The sequence below is a fragment of the Pithys albifrons genome, chromosome 2, assembly GCF_047495875.1.
Source record: "Pithys albifrons albifrons isolate INPA30051 chromosome 2, PitAlb_v1, whole genome shotgun sequence".
Lineage (NCBI taxonomy): Eukaryota > Metazoa > Chordata > Aves > Passeriformes > Thamnophilidae > Pithys > Pithys albifrons.
Genome location: NC_092459.1, coordinates 17699180 through 17712573, shown reverse-complemented (window position 1 = coordinate 17712573; position 13394 = coordinate 17699180). Strand labels below are relative to the sequence as shown.

The following is a 13394-nucleotide window of genomic DNA, read 5'->3' as shown; positions in this document are numbered from 1 at the left end:
TGTACATTTCATATTAATATTTTTCATCTTATCTACATTTTAAGCCTTTTGAGAAAGAAACTGCCTTAGACTACTGCAGGATAACCATCTAAGTAGGCATAATGCAGAGATACTTCTATACCCTGTGCTTTCATTCCACTCATGGAAGTAGTAATCAAAACAATCTCAGTGATAACATTATTCTAATCACAGATCACATCTGTGAGGTGAAAGAATAAACTGAAATGCATTTTCAGTCTGTGAGGGGACATTGCTAATAACCAGAGACATTTATCCAGTTCTCTTCTTATTTTTGGTTGCATTTTTTTTTTGTCTGGAGTAGGCAAAAGATTCATTTCTCACATATATCAATTATTTATTCTCAAAACAGCAGTTATCCTTGTCACTCTGGGCTGTTTGCTGCTGTTTCTTTGTTATCAAAAATTCAGTGATAACTGCTTTACTAAAAAAAAAATCTAAATGTTAAAATTCAGTTATAATAGATGAAGTCGTTATGGAAACAAACAAAACAACCCATTTAGATAAATTTAGTACCTGTTTTTGTAAGCAGTAAAACAAATACTACTAGAATTTAGTTTTGTTTTCAAGATAAGATTGTCTTCATCTAAAATTTCAACACTTTGTTAACACTGTTATTATTTTAAGATTTGAGTGAAACACTGCAGTGAAGCAGCTGTTGAAGGAAAAAGCAGTGTTCACATTGGCTTGACTGCAGGTCAACAGAAACACAGGTTTAGTTGTAATACATTTCAGCAATATTTAACAGACATGCTACTTTTTCCTTGCGTGTCATTTAATGACAGAACTTTTCAACATTTATATATCACAGCTAACAGACTTATAAAAAGCATTAACTCTTTTAAAAAGAGTCAAAGATTTATGCTGTTGGTACTGCTGGTGGTGGCATTTAGATTCAAAAACTGTTTTCAGCTGGAAGGGATCTTTCAAGATTATCCCCTTCCAACTCCTTGCTATGGGCAGGGACATCTTCCACTAGACCAGGTTGCTCAAAGGCCCAACTAGCCTGGCCTTGAACACTTCCAGAGATGGGAACTTCACTGTATATCCTGAACTGGAGAGTTCAGAACTGGACACAGCACTCTGGATGTTTTCTCACTGGGCTGGAGCAGAGGGCAGGAGCCCCTCCCTCAACCTGTTGGCAATACCCTTCCTAATGCACCTAGAATACCATTGGCTTTCTTGGCTACAAGGACACACTGCTGGCTCATGGACAATTTTTGTTGTGTTAGACAGAAGCTTTGGGGAGTTTTATAGACACAAATAGTCATATCTCACAAAAGATTTGCCTCATGTTGGTTCTGGAGGTGAGATGTGGCTCATTTTTCAATCTCTGCTAAAAAACAAAACCAAATTTCTAGGCTTTCTTTTCTAGATTTAATATTCCCTTTACTGTAGGTAGAACTGTATTGTTAAAATATTGTCTAAGCACCAAGATTATATGTAAAACTATCTTCCATTTTGCAAATAAATCTGGCATGAATGTTTAGCTTAGCACTGGGAAAAGGTAAACATTTGGTACTGTCTTGCACAATGGATGGAATCATAGACTTGAAGTATCTTGGATATTAATTACTGAGACTCAGGCTGTCACATGAAAAGGAGGGACAGAAATGCAAAGATTTCTTGTCCCACCTGTATTAATATAAAGTTATTAGCTATAAGCACCCTCAGAATATTGAGGTTGTATAAACCCAGTACTGCCTCCCTAACACTGGACAGAACACAGATTGAATGAGTCATCAATGCTCTTGTAAGGACCACACTTTAGCCAGGGAGAACTTATTAGCTATAAGTGTTTCCAGAAAATTGAAGTTTTATGAACCCAACACTGCCTGTCAAACAAGGGACAGCACACAGGTTAGAAGGGTCTTCAACACTGCTGTGAGGACCACATTTTTCAGCAAGAAAAGAACTTTCTCCACAGCAGCACCCGAAATAACTTTTATTAATACAAGTACATGACAGTTTTTGTGGGTTTTGTGTTGCCAGTTGTACTGGTTTGATTTGGCTTCCTTGCCCAGGCCAAGCTGTCCCCCTCCTTTAAGCGAGGGGAAAATAACCCAAACCACCGAAAGCCTAAAGGAAGCCCAAACAAAAGTGAATTATATCAGAATATATATATATTTTCAGATATTTAAAATTACATATATATATGTTGTACATACAAGAGGGAGTTCTCGAGGGGAAAAGGGAAAAAAAAAGGAGGGAGAAAGAGGGACAACAGAGGGACAAACCAGAATAGATAAGTATAATCAAAACCCCAAGAACTAGCACAATACTGAACTAGCAAAATACAATCTCACCAACTTCCCTCAAAAGAAGGCCAGCACTCTCTGATCTCCCTTGTGGCAGATAACAGCAGTCCCTGCAACAGGCCTTAGGCTCTGATAAGTGAGACTAACACAGAGACTCACCGCTCCCAAACCTCACCAGAATAAGAAGAGAAAACTTCCTATCTCTCTCTTATTTATACTCCCTTGTTACATAAAAAAAACCAATGTGGAATACCTGGGAAATGGGCATTTCCTTAGTTACAACTGGTTACTAAGGAAGGCCTGGACCAAAACTATCACACTGGTGATAATGTTTAGCTGCATGATTGTATCTAATTGATGACAAAAAAACCCAAAAGAAACCAGCACAAAACACATTCTACAGAGACAAGCACACCAAACTTAAGTCTCAATACAGCGGTGTATCCCTCACAACAGACTTAACTAACAACACAAAACTACTAACAAGAAACACAACGACATAAAACACAAATCTAGAATCCCCCTCAATAACACAGAGCAACAAAATGACCTGCACACACCTTCTCTGTAACATAAAGCAAAAGGAAAGAACAGAGCTTTTTCCCATTAACACACATGTTAAAAAAAGGGAACTACACACCTTAAAGCAACACATCAACCAATATAAAGTAAGATCAGTCAAGTTATAATTATTAGTATTTAAGTAGCAAAACACAGTGAGTAAATAAGATGTCAGTAAAGATATATCCCAGTGAAATTAGCATCATAGTAGCTGTGAGGTAAAAGTGAAAGCATAATTATAAGAATGTACAGTACTGTATAACAGGCATAGTATAAGATATAAGATAGACTATATAATGTAATAAAATATGGAGTATAGAGAGTTCATAGTTTCTCACCCCTACATTGTCTGAAGAGGTGGGAGGAGACAGGGCAGCTTCACTCAGCTTCTCCTGCAGAGAGGATGGCATTTCTCCCCAGTTTTATCTCATGCTCAGTTGCTTTTATATCTTTTTTTTTCTCTCTCTCTTAGGTGGTTTGAGTGGTTTTAGTCAATAATTTGTTTTGGGGTGACAGATAGATGACCATGACATAGTTCTGAGGGACTCCTTATGTTCCCAGAAGATTTTTGCCATGCCATTTCCACAGCACTCTACCCTTTCTAAATCGCATCAGTCTGGCTTTAGTGCTTTTGGAAAGCCACTGAGTTGTCTTTGTCCTCTGACAATTGTTCTGGGAGCATCCTTCCAGGGAGCCAAGGCATTTTCCCTCAAATCATCAAGAGTTAATCAGGGCTATCACCCCACACAGGCAATACTCAGAAATAAGAGCATTATGGTTTTTTTTCACTGCATCAGATCTTGAATGGCATATGATTTCTGCTGATGTCTACATAAACCAACTTTATTTTGATTATAGGACTATATGAAGATTTTGAACAGTGAGCACTGAACAAATGTATGCATTTTAACTGAACAGCAATTTTAACTTCTCCCTACTGTTTACTATCTAAGATTTCTCAGGCTTTTATTCCTCAAATAGCTAAGAAGTTCAATCAAAGCCTAAATTACAGGTGTTGTCAAAAAGGCCATATTGACCCTATTCCAGAAAACAAATCCTCATTTCTAGTAGTGACAGAAGACAAGTTTTGTTAAAATAGAAAATGAAAAAAAAAAAGGAGTCATTATTTTTTTCTCTTTCTGAGAAAACATAAAGGAGGAAACTGATGTTATCACAAAGGCTTATTCATCACACATCATTCCTTATTTCTCACCCATGAAAAGATGGATTCAGATATGCAGGATTCATTTTACAGTGTATTTGATACAACTGGCTAAGACAATAATGCTGTCTTAGATACCTTAGGACATCCTACCTGGCTTCCAGCTGCCTTTTGAGAAGGATGAGGATCTCTTGGAAATCTTTTATGAAACTTTCACATTGTTTGGGGTTTCTCAGGTAACCCTGAACATATCAAAGAGCAATGGACACATATTAACCTGACTGAACTGCACGCTAACGTAGCAGCACTGTAGCGTCCAGATTAGCCTCTCACTACAGCTTCCATAAGGCTCACTGACAACATAATTGAGTTGTTTTGTTTCTCTTGGATAATTTCATGCAACTATATCGCACCTAAGACACCACCAGTGAGTGAGCTGAATGACTCACATTTTACACTAATGACACTTTGCTAGCTAGTCACCTTTAGATATGCAGACTTATATGCCTTGAGACAGAATTAAATCCCTCCCTAGTAAACTCCAGTTTTCAAAATAAAGCAATAAAATAGGCCAATAAATCATAGAATCATAGAATAGAATCATAGAATCGATTGGGTTGGAAAAGACCTCCAAGATCATCGAGTCATTGTTAATACATTGTTAAAATCAATTGAAAAGCACCTGAAGGAACTTTCCAATCTGGTAAAGCCTGTTACCTAGTGAATACCTGTAATTAATCTGTCTGGGATGAAGTTGTTCTCATAGGGTGATGTGTCGGAGTCAACCCCCAAGGCTCACACCCTCCATGTTCCTTCCCCCTCTCTGTGTGTTTTTTCTCTGAGGTTTTTCCATGTTGTGAAAGGTACCTTGACGGTTTCCCTGAGTCCTGCACCCCTCCCCTGCCCTGCTGCAGCAGGCCCCACTACTCCTGAGGCGTCACATGGCAGCAGATGTTCATGAAGCCCCAGGTGCCCACCAGCCCCCTGCTTGCAGCCCCGTGGTTCCTCCTCCTCTCCACCCCAGATGTTCCTGTGTGCTTCCTCCCAGTCCTTAAGCCTCTAACCCTGCCATCAGATATACGGTTCAATCCCCTCCAAACCCCACCCCTATCCAAACCCTTAAAACAACACCCCAAACGGAAATAAAGGCTTTTGAGCATTCTCGACTCCTCTGTGTGTGTGTGAGTTGCTCAAGAGCTGTCCCCCTCTTGGTTCTCAGGAGTGATGTGGTTTGATTTGTGATGAAAACAGTGTTGATAACACACCAGCATTCTATCTGTTGTTGAGCAGTACTTAAAAAATTTCAAGGCTTTATCTTTTTCCTCATGTTGCCCCTGTAGTGAAGTGAGTAAACATGGGTGTACGGACAGTGGATCTGAGCTGACTAAAAGGTTATTCCATGCCATACAGCATCATGCTAAGCAGTAAAAAGTGAGGAAAGGAGTTTTCTGGGGAAGGTAACCATTTTTGGGAGACTTTCTTGAAACCAATCTGCTTGGGGGAGGTGGTACACAATTGTCATTGCATCATTTTCAGTGGCAGTTCTGAGGACAGGTCATTAGATGAACCAAACTCCAAAGAAAAACAGTTTGGGGATAGATAATAGAAACATTATGAGAGATTATCCAATGTGTTGCTTAGAATAAAAAGAGACTGAATTAGACCCAGGCAGTCCTTTGCATTTTAGAGTTTCTATATATTGTTGTTATTAAATCTGTAACCCTGCATATATTTTCTTTCTAAATTTCTTTTCCTATTTCATTTAAAAACAACACCTATATATCCTACCACAATCTTTTTTATTTGAAATTCTCTACCACTCCACATCATAAGGAAGCCTTGTAAAAATGAACATGAACTTGTAAGAACTCCAGACAGCCTTTTGCTTGGTTGTTTGGCTTTATAACTGTGTAGATACTGTGGTATTTCGCTCAGCAGATTTTCACTCTCAGAATGAAAACACCAGTTATTTCTAGACACTTGTTCACATAGTTGGGTATAAAAAGAGAAAGTATACCTGTACCAATAGTAAAACAAATAATGGACACAGAAAGCTTGACTGCTCCACTGACAGGAAAATATAACTTTTTTTACAAATTAGCAGTTTCTTGGTTTATTAAAACTGAATTGCAGTGCCCCAGATGGAAAGGAGTACATAAAATTATACGTAAATACAGCAGGACAGTAATCTGGGGGTCATTTCAAAGCAAGGTTGACTTCAAAACTAGATCAGTTTGCCACAGCACTCACCTAGTTCAGTTTTGGGCTGTTATCCCAAAGTTTCTGTGAGAAACTTGCTTCAGGACATCACCATTCTCATGGAGAGATGCTTCTTTATGCCTGGCTGCAATTTTCCTTCCTGCAAGTTGTGACCTTTTGTTGCAACTTGTGAACAGCAGCTTACAACTCCTGTCACCCTGCACCTCTAGGAGGATTCTGGTCCTTGCTGCTGTGTAATCTCCCTTCATGTAGAGGAAAAAGGTAAAGAGATATTTGTTATAGCAGAAGGTGCTGTTCTATGATCAGCCCTGTGAGAAAGGCACTCAGACCCTCTGAAGTGTCATTTAAACAATTATTTTGGAGTTACACGGAAAACAGCATAGATAATCTGACCCTTTGGATAATCCATAAAATCTAGCCCAAAATTATTTCACTGCAATCTTTTTTATGAAAAGTGGCTATAGCATAAAATCAAGCTAGGAGTTAAAGTCTTCTCTTACCTCACTCTTCAGCACAGTTTGTTGCAATAGTAGCTCTTTTACAGCCTATAACTGCGCAGCTTCACTGCTAAGTTTTCACAAATATCTTGTTATTTGAATTATCTACCATCCGCGATTCAGGTGTCCCGGCTGTGCCCTTGTACACTCCCAAACTGTTCACAGCTGGAATGGGGTGAGAAGCAGGAAAGACCCTGACACAGTATAAGCTTGGCAATAACTGAAGCATCCCTGAGTTATAAACACCATTTTCAGAACATATTCAAACCACATCCCCATATCACCAACTAGGAAGAAAATTAACTCTATTCCAGCCAACACCAGCACAATATATCATTGAAGATCTGGCCACCAGAGAGCAAAATATGAGTTTTCAGCCAGGAGGCCTAAGAGATTCATCTTAGCTCTACATTTCCTTAACTCCCTAACAATTCATTTTGTAGGAAAATAATTTTCAAGAGTTGTTAAAGATTATAGAGATGAACATAACAGGATTTCAGTGTACCTAGACACCTAAATCCAATTAACCTTTATTTCAAATACCTTTAGGCCTTCCTGAAAATTCTAACCTAAGAAAATACTCCAACTAGAAATAATACAGCAACACATGCAAACTTTGAAGAGAAAAGTAGAATTAAAGTGGAAAACTTATTTTTTATCACACAAAATGGCTTAAAGTTTACTGTTTTACTTTTGGGTTTTGTGTAGAAAAATATCTGTCAGTTTTGCATCTACTTCTGTCTTTGCCTTCATCCTTCTTCCTTCATGCTGCAGTTATTATCAATTATCCTGACTCTCTTTATCCATGTTGAAATACTAACATAGTCTTTATATATTGAATATATGAACTTAAATTCCTCTGTCTTTTCTAATATGAACTCCTGTTGTTGTGAATCACAGAGCAGCCACCAACGACATCAGTCTGCAATCTAGCACTGCAAATCCCATGTAAACAGTATTCCTACTGACATGACTCCTGCCTGGGTTTCAAAAAACAAGACAGGAGACTAAAATTAGACTTGGCTTGAACTGGTTAGCAATCAGCAGGCAGAACAGTCCCAGAGTTCTCAGCCTTCAATGATAGGATAAATGCTCTATTATATTAATCGTCTTCATGGGCCTTCACTGTCCAATGTCTCTGTCTTGTACTGAGGAACCCAGAACTGGGCACAGAACTCCAGGTGTGTCCTCACCAGTGCTGAAGAGATGGGAAAGATCATCTCACTTGCAGCCCAGGTTGCTGTTGTTCTTTCTCACAAATGTGCATCTCTGGGTCATATTTGAACTGGTGTTTACCAGGACCCCCAGGGCCTGCTTTGCCAAGCTGCTTTCCAGCCAATTAATCCCCAACATGTTCTGGTGCATAGGAACATTCTTCCCTAAACAGCAGAACTTCTCAAGGTTGGAAAGCCAGTCCACACTATTCCATTTCAAATCTTGATTCTCCCTACTCATTTTGGAAATCATTGTGCACTGGGTGATAGATTTGATTAAGACATTGAAACCAAACAACTATTTGTACTGGTAAGCCTGATTGACAGGAAGCTCAACATGAGACAACAGTGTGCCCAGGTGGCCAAGAAGGCCAATGGGATCCTGGCCTGTATCAAAAATAGCGTGGCCAGCAGGACCAGGGAAGTGATCCTTCCCCTGTACTCTGCGTTGGTGAGGCCACACCTTGAGTACTGTGTTCAGTTCTGGGCCCCTCAGTTCAGAAAGGATATTGAGGTGCTGGAGCAGGTCCAGAGAAGAGCAACAAGGCTGGTGAAGGGACTGGAGCACAAGCCCTATGGGGAGAGGCTGAGGGAGCTGGGGTTGTTTAGCCTGGAGAAGAGGAGGCTCAGAGGTGACCTCATCACTGTCTAGAACTACCTGAAGGGAAGTTCTAGCCAGGTGGGGGCTGGTCTCTTCTCCCAGGCACTCAGCAATAGGACAAGGGGGCACGGGCTCAAGCTCTGCCAGGGGAAATTTAAGTTGGATACAAGAAAAAAATTCTTTCCAGAGAGAGTAATCAGGCATTGGAATGGGCTGCCCAGAGAGGTGGTGGATTCACCATCCCTAGAGATTTTTAAACGCAGTTTGGACGTGGCACTGAGTGCCATGATCTGGTAAATTGACTAAGTTGGACCAAGGGTTGGACTCGATGATCTCTGAGGTCTTTTCCAATCCAATCGATTCTATGATTCTATGCATGTGCTAGGAGAGATGGAAGAATTTTTACGCAACCTTTCATTTCAAGGAGTCATTGAATAACAGATTGGATGAGACCTCTAATATCATCTGATCCAACCTTTTTGGCAAAAGCATAGTCTGGCTGTCCATCTGAATCTTAAAAGTGTCCAACATTGAGGAAGCACCACTTCTCTGGAGACATTATTCCATGTCTACTTGTCCTCATGAATTTTTTTCTTCCTGTATCCAATCAGAATCTCCCCAAGACTAATATGTACCCATTGCTCCTTGTCTTTTCCACATGACTTCTTGTATGAAAGGAGTCTTCATCCTCTTTATAGCCACCCTTTTAATATTTTAAATATTGGAACATGGCCTTCTTTTTTCAAGGCCAAACAATTAGAGTTCTCTCAGCCTTTCCTCAAATGTCAAGCTTTCCAATCCCTTAAACATCTTTGCATCCCTTTTCTGGACCCTCTCAAGCCTATCCACATCTGTTTTTTGGATGAGAATGTAGCTGCAACAGTAAGGAATCAGAATGAAACTCAATGGATATTATTAAAAGGATCATAACAAGTCTGCCAATTTCTCCCCATATAAAGTCACAGTAGCTCTAATGCCATGGGATAAATTCAAATTAATCACAAGTGGACACAGAAATCTTGTATAAACTGCATTTCTGTATCTAGAAGTGTCTACGTATAGACACATGTAGTAGCTTATCCTTTTTTACTCCTTGCTGTGCCCGAAACAGTCATAGATGGAGTGAAGCTAAAATGAGTGTTTGAATGAATTCTGTTTGCCAAAAGATTAATATTTCCAAAGTACTTATACAAACATATTAGCATTGTATTCATCCCTTTTTATCATTTTACAGGTGTTCACCATCTGCACATCAGTAGCAATTTTTACATTATCTTTCATGTCAATAATGACAATTTTGGACAGAATCAACCTGCTCCCTGGTGGTCTAGTGGTTAGGATTCGGCGCTCTCACCGCCGCGGCCCGGGTTCGATTCCCGGTCAGGGAACCCCAACTGATGCCTCATGGTTTTTATTCGACCCTGAGATTAGCTCAGTTGGTTGAAACTTGGTTGTAATAATGCCAAGGTCATGGGTTCAATCCCCTGTATGGGCCATTGACTTAGGAGTTGGACTTGATGATCCTTGTGGGTCCCTTCCAACTCAGAATAGTCTGTGAGCCTGTGAGTAAGAGTAAAGCAGTCCTCTTGGACATCTCCCTTTTGAAATTGATGTGACTGTGTAGTTTGCAGTAATATTGGAGATCATATAATCTATTCTTAGATATAGCATATATAATGACAATTCTATATCATAATGTCATGTTTTACTAAGTAAGTGTTTCTCAAACATTTGACTATTTTCATTTTCCTTTTCAGACAAATGTATAATTGCCAACCACATAGTCAGATTTATTTGTTAAGGTTTATTTCCCATAAATTCTCTTCCATCTTTTAGTTATTTTTTAATTTCCTGTTCTGCCTAGGGCTGATACTACATCACAAGTCTTTGCATCCTCTCTTGCTGACTAGTGACAGCAGAACATCTCTGGTGTTGAAAATTGGCATCAGCAGAAAGGAAATAATCTCGGTCGACTCTTTTACTATACTAAAAGTGTTTATCTGCTTACAAATTGCCTCCTACATACCTCCTACATACCTCTGTATTCATGTGGTAGCTTCTGCATGATTTTGTTTCTAAAAGGTAATGTAGATTATGAATGAGATGCTTCTGCCTGAAATATTTCTATTATCCCAAGATGATGAAGTGATGATAACAGTATCAACTTTCAAATGCTAAAAAAGAATTATACATTCAGTATGGAAGCCATATGATATACCTGTGCAATAGTATTCTGTTACAGTCTGTAGAACACGTTTGGAAGTGACTAATTTGATAGTGTTCTGAACTAATATTTCAGACAGCTTATACAGAAGGGGTGATTTTTGCAGGAGATTACCAATATTGTTAGAAATTCATACTGTAGTGAAAGAAGTTTTCTACGGAATTGTTCGCATTATGAAGAATTCCACATAATGGATAGTTTACAGCACAGACAAATCTAACCTTTATGAGGAGGTGACTTTTTTGACCCCTTTCTTCATACTCTCTCAGCTAATGAAAGGAAATTCTGCTATGTCTGGTAACCTTATGAGGAAGTTCAGTGGCTGGAGATCCATGCCCTTTCATTCAATTCAGTCTCTATCAAATACAAAGATGCTGCACATAACACATGGAATTTTTGGTCCTTTTGTGCTGACATAATGTAGATCCTCAATCTTTCAGCATCTTTGTTCTTTTGACTGAAAAATGATCTAGCTACACCAGAAAAAAATTACTAAGTACCAATTTATTAATATACTATAATTTTACATAAATTTATATAAAAAGTACAAACCCTAACACTAAGCGGAAATGTACATGTCTTTATATAATGCCTATATAATCTCATCTTTTTCACCTATTGCTACAGAAAAGATCATGTCTCATTTATAACAGTAAAAATTGATAGAAAATTGTAATATTTCAACTGTTACAAGTCTCTTTTTCATTTATAGAGAAACAATCTGATGTTCAAAGAATGTTCAGTTTTAGTCTGTGTCTTTGACTATCATTAGATAAGAATTTGAGAATCAGATTGCATCTTATTAATGATCTTTATTTGATGATTTTTTTTGCTGTGATAAGAGATACTCTAATGTCAGATAGTGCTATGTGCACAGTATTATTAATGTATATCTTCTTAATGGTGCTTATTAATTTTTTTATTAGTGATTGATTTTATCACCTTTTTTTTCAGTGTATACCATGAAGTTAATTTAATAACTAAAACAATTCTCTTTGAGCCACTGGATATTAAGGTGTTGGGCAGAGTATATAAATTAACAGTTTATAATATAACCTAATTTAGGGAGACACTAAAAAATGCTTTTATTATAGTACATCCTTCAAAGAAAATGGGGCTTGTTACCTCATTGACAAAAAAAATGTTCTTGTGTGCTTAAGATTCCCAGGGCTTCATTAAAAAAAAAAAAAAACAAAACCACAAACTTTGTAAGGGCCCTGTTAAGTGCTGTTAAGTGCTTCCTGATCATCGTAATACAGACAGGGCATACTGACAGTAACATAAGGCTTCTGTGTTTTGTGTAGCTTTGGTCTTCTTTGGTCTGAGCTAAATCTTGACATTCTCTTTGATGGAAATGGGCAGAGTCTTAACATTTTGCAGGCATATGCAGGCATATGCGGCACAATCAGGTAATTTTTGTGAGAGGTATTATATAACAAAATCTAACAGTTTTGGTCATGTTCCTCACTGTTAATTGCTTTCAATTTCTTAGATAATGCAACTGAAAATATAGCTCCTTTCAGCTGAAGTAGAGCTCTTTAACTTTGCTGGCACACTGGCTTATGAATTTGAATTACAGTGTGCAAAACTGATGACAGCTGACACTAGTTTTATTTTGGTTTCAGCACAGATACTCCTCATTTACGCAGGTGAATCTGAAATCAGAATTAGGCTCTTGGAAGTATTTCTTCATTAAATAAATTTTGTTACAAACACTGTAAATTTGTCCATCAGACAGGGCAGGGGAGGTCATGTGAATATTCAGTCTCCTAGGAAAAGGCTATCTGAAAAGTAATCAAAATGTGTATACTTTTATAGATGGAAAAATGTATGTATAAGTATCTTCAATATACTTTGAGAGAAGATATCTTTCCTCTGCAATCAAGGACGGGGATAAAGTAAAGTAACCTTGAAATTCAGCCAGTGCTGCAGTCACTGAACTTTCATTACACTAGGTTTCTTATCTTCATTTTCAGTTACAGACTGACAAGAAAGATGAAAGAAGTGACCACCACATATAGATTGTTTGCTTTGAAACTGGAAATCTAGGTAAATTCAAGAATTCTTATTTAAACCTTTTTCACTTCTGCTGGCTTGTCAGCAGTACAAAATAATGATGAAGGTTAAAAAAATCAATTCAGCTGTAAACTGCTCAAGAAAGTGTGACAGGTAGACAGACGTACCTGTTAGACACCTATTATGTGATTGGTAGCACCTATGGCTTAAAAGTGGAATTCCTACAGCTAGCTTGATTTCTTTATCACAGCATGACCGTTCACAAATAAAAGCTCTATATTTTCCTAAAAATAACCCTGTAAACTGATTAAATGATATGTGTCAGGAGGCACTTGTAGAGGAAGACTATGCATGCAAGGAAGAGTGACAATGTGCATGAAGAGATTTCTGGTAAAGTCTGAATCTTCTTGTGGTGATGCTGGAGTCTGTTTTTCCTAGAACAATGGGAATTTATTATGAGGATCATATAAACTTGCAGATTTTTTTTTTTATTTCTGGTATAAATCAGATAATTTCTAGAGATAAGATAAATACAAGAACATCAAAGACCTTGGGGAATTATTATAGTGAAATAGAAATATTCATCAAGCAAGAACAGTATAAGGTTATTAATTATATTGTTA

At 38.1% G+C, this 13394-nt stretch overlaps 1 non-coding gene across 1 annotated transcript; it reads left to right on the top strand.

Annotated features, from left to right (window-relative positions):
- Window positions 1–9847: 9847 nt before the first annotated feature.
- Window positions 9848–9919, top strand: TRNAE-CUC (transfer RNA glutamic acid (anticodon CUC)). Its single transcript has one exon. It is a non-coding gene; the product is annotated as a tRNA-Glu (tRNA).
- Window positions 9920–13394: the final 3475 nt, after the last annotated feature.